Source organism: Theropithecus gelada, chromosome 1 (assembly GCF_003255815.1).
Source record: "Theropithecus gelada isolate Dixy chromosome 1, Tgel_1.0, whole genome shotgun sequence".
Classification (NCBI taxonomy): Eukaryota; Metazoa; Chordata; class Mammalia; order Primates; family Cercopithecidae; genus Theropithecus; species Theropithecus gelada.
Window position 1 is genome coordinate 49,651,147 of NC_037668.1, and position 3,644 is coordinate 49,654,790.

Sequence of the window (3,644 nt, forward strand, 5' to 3'; positions counted from 1 at the left end):
GGGGAGCCTCCCGTCGGGGCGGCAGGTGGGCGCCCGCGGGCGGGCCGGGGCGCGCGCGGCGGGGCTCTGCCTCCGTGTGCCTGCCGGCAGCCTGCCCGCTGCTGCGCCCGCTGCCCGGCGCGGACCAGACTGTCAGCGCCGCCCCAGAGCCGGGATGCGGCGGCGGCGGCGGCGGAGGCGGGCGGGCGGGCGGCCGGGGGGGCGGGCCGGGGGCGGGCCGAGGATGGGGTTACCTGGGCGGGCCCAGCGGCCCGGGACACCCCCCCGGGGGCGGGCCGGAGCGGCGGCGGCTGCCGCCCTAGCCCGCGGGACTGGGCTGCTCCGGGGGCCTCCCCGGCTGGGCGCTCCGGAGGACTTGGGGCCCGAGCCCGCTCCAGGCACGCCTGGCTGCGCGCCGCCGAGCCCGGCAGGGCTAGAGGCGCGGCGACCCAGCTGCCCGGCCGCCGCCCGGGCCTCGGGGACAGGCGGGCACAGCTCCCCCAACCCGCCGCTGCGGGCACTGCAGCGCGGCCCTCGCTGCCCCCCAACCCCCCCACTGCCCCCCGCCGGCGCCTGGGAGCCCAGACCCCGGTCCGACCGCGGCAGACCCACCGGAGCGCGGCTGCCACTTGCGCGCACCCAGGCGCTGGCGCTCCGGGTGCCTGGGGCTGCACATCTGGGCGCTGGATGTCTCCCGGCCGCCCCCCACCCGGTCCCTCCCTGCCTCCTGGCCCCCGCGTCCTGCGGCCCAGCCCCTCCCTGGCGCTCACCTCCCTACAGCTTTCCGGGAGCTGGACGGGGCCTCCCCAGCTTTGGGCAGCTTGGGACAGTGGCCCGAGACTGTGGGAATCCGAAACCTCGCGTCTGGCTAGCCACAAGATCTGGGCGCGCCCCAGGCAGCAGGGTCTTGACTCTGAGCCTCCGTTTTCTCATCCGAGAAGTGGGCTTAAGACGCTGCGATTGGGAGGACAGGAGGAGTTTAGGCAAGCTCTCTTGACCCACTCACCAAGTCTTACTTTGCATTTGGTTTTCTATGTGCTTGTTCTATTTATCCTCCCACACCAGGCGGATTCAGCCTCTTGCTGGTTTCGGGCACAGGGCGGTGGCTGCCATGTTTGCGGAAGGAATAAATGAATGGAACGGAATGGGCTGCAACAGCCTGTGCTTGGCTAGTCCAGAGAGCTCAATTCCACACCACTGTAACCCCTAAGAATTGTCTGCCCAAATCCAGGCCACACCCTCTCAGGTCACCGATCTGATTCTGTGTGCTACTCATCCTCCAGGCTGCATCCCCCAGTTGCTCAGAGCTAGAGGGACTCTTACCTAAACAGTAAAACTAAGGTCCAGAAAGGGAGGGACCTGTCCCACCTCCCTAGGGGTTGGGAACAGAGGCAAGGACCAGGTCCATGCCCTCACCCCTGACCTCAGTTCTTCACTGATTTTGGAGTATGAAGTTTGCTCCCACAGAGGCCATTATGTTCGGGTGCTGGGATGGTGCCCTCGGGTCCCCTGGGCTCAGAACAGAGGAGGGGCTCAGTAAACATTTGGTATTGGGACTGGGCGGAATGTAGCAGAGATTTGTGGGGCTGGGCAAGAGTACAGATGGAGGTTCATGTACCATATGTCCAAATATTTGCAGGCTATAAATCAAGCTAACAAAATGCAAAATAAAATATGTTCTATTCTTCTATCTTGATAAATACACTTTCCTAACAAGGCGGAAAGCTGGCTTTGGGTGTGGCATTCTCATACTCCTCAGACCTTGCCCTGGGGCTAGTGGCACAGGGAGAGGGGACCCCTAGTGCCTGGCCTGTGCCCCTGCCCCCTACCTTTTCCTACCTCTGCCTCTGTCCTGTCCTTCAAGGGTCTTGTGCACACTCATGAACATCTCAGCCTGCACATGCAAGCTCAGCCCCTTGGTCGCCCCTCGGGCTTAGGGCTGGGCTCACCAGTGGTGCACTCTGTCCTCAGGCTGGCTCTGGGGAAGAGACCCACACAGATCCTGGCAGTGGGCCAAGGGCCATCTGTGCAGGGAACCCCAGAGGCCTGGGCACCCAGAGTGTGCTCTAGTGGAGGTGGCTTAAGCTCCAGGTGGGCATGTCCCCTTGTCCCATGGTCTTCCCTCTTTGTGATGAGAGGTTAGCTGGAGAAGGGCTAGACTGGGGGGGTCCCCAGGGTAGGGGCCACTCTCACCTGGGTTTAAGGGTGGTACTGAAGTGCTGACCTATTTTGAACCAACATATTCACTTCCTGGAGACTCAGTGTGGTATGGTGGAAAATAATAATAACAACAATAATAATTTAGATGGCAACAGGCAATTATGTTAGGATGGCCGTATAATTTTCTTCCAAACCAGGATGTTTTCAAGAGTGACGGGGGCTCTAACTGGAAGATTTGCCAGGCTACCAGGCATAGACCAAGACTGTGCCAGGCCACCTAGGATGCCTCATGCCACTCAAGTGTTGAGCCCTGGTATGTCAGGCACCGTTCTAAGTGCTTTACACGCTTTGACTCATTCAATCCTTGCAACAAATCTAGGAAGTAGGTACTGTTGTCACCCTCATTTTACAGATGAAGACACCAGGGTGACTTTCTTAAGGAAAACGGTGGACCTGGGACTCCAGAACCACATCCCCAGCTCCCATACTACCCTGAGCCTGGGACCCAGGTGTTTGGGCTTAAACCCCTGTCCCAAAGCACATGACACTTGACTTTGGGAAGCTGCAGGACCTTCAGTTTCTGTATCCATCAGGTGGGAACAATGTTACCTGACTCGCCTTCTCCTGGGGTGCTGGGAGATGCATATGAGTGGGTGTGAGTGAGCCCCGTGAGCAGGACCAAGCTGAACCCAGGAGGTAGAGAACTGGAGCCACCAACCAGAGTCTCTCCCCAAGCTGTGATAATGGAGAGGAGGAGCCCTTTGCTCTGAGTCAGTGGAAAATCTGTTTTTTTTTTTTTTTTTTTTTTTTTGAGACGGAGTCTCACTGTGTCTCCCAGGCTGGAGTGCAGTGGCGCGATCTCGGCTCACTGCAAGCTCCGCCCCCCGGGTTCACGCCATTCTCCCTCCTCAGCCTCCCAAGTAGCTGGGACTACAGGCGCCCGCTACCGCGCCCGGCTAGTTTTTTGTATTTTTAGTAGAGACGGGGTTTCACCATGTTAGCCAGGATAGTCTCGATCTCCTGACCTCGTGATCCACCCGCCTCGGCCTCCCAAAGTGCTGGGATTACAGGGTTGAGCCACCGCGCCCGGCCTGTTTTGTTTTGTTTTGTTTTTTTGGAGATGGAGTCCAGCTCTGTCGCCCAGGCAGGAGTGCAGTGGCGTGATCTTGGCTCACTGCAAACTCCGCCTCCCAGGTTCAACAGATTCTCTTGCCTCAGCCTCCTGAGTAGCTGGGACTACAGGTGCGTGCCACCACGCCCCGCTAATTTTTGTATTGTTTTTAGTAGAGACGGGGTTTCACCGTGTTGGCCAGGATGGTCTCGATCTTTTGACCTCGTGATCTGCCCGCCTCGGCCTCCCAAAGTGCTGGGATTACAGGCGTGAGCCACCGTGCCCGGCCGGAAATTCTTAATGAGAAATTCTCTTGGAGGAAATCCTCTTCTAACTTTCAAGAACAGCCCAACTGTGAAAGTGTCAATGCAAATTAATTAAAAAGTCAAATTGT

At 59.2% G+C, this 3,644-nt stretch overlaps 1 protein-coding gene across 1 annotated transcript in view; it reads right to left on the reverse strand.

Moving 5' to 3' along the window:
- WNT4 (Wnt family member 4) overlaps positions 1–145 on the reverse strand; it is a 26,693-nt gene extending 26,548 nt beyond the window's left edge. Inside the window, exon 1 of the mRNA XM_025395426.1 lies at positions 8–145. The gene's annotated coding sequence lies outside the window, so the exon portion shown is untranslated. The remainder of the gene's footprint in view (positions 1–7) is intronic.
- Between the last annotated feature and the right edge of the window lie 3,499 nt (positions 146–3,644).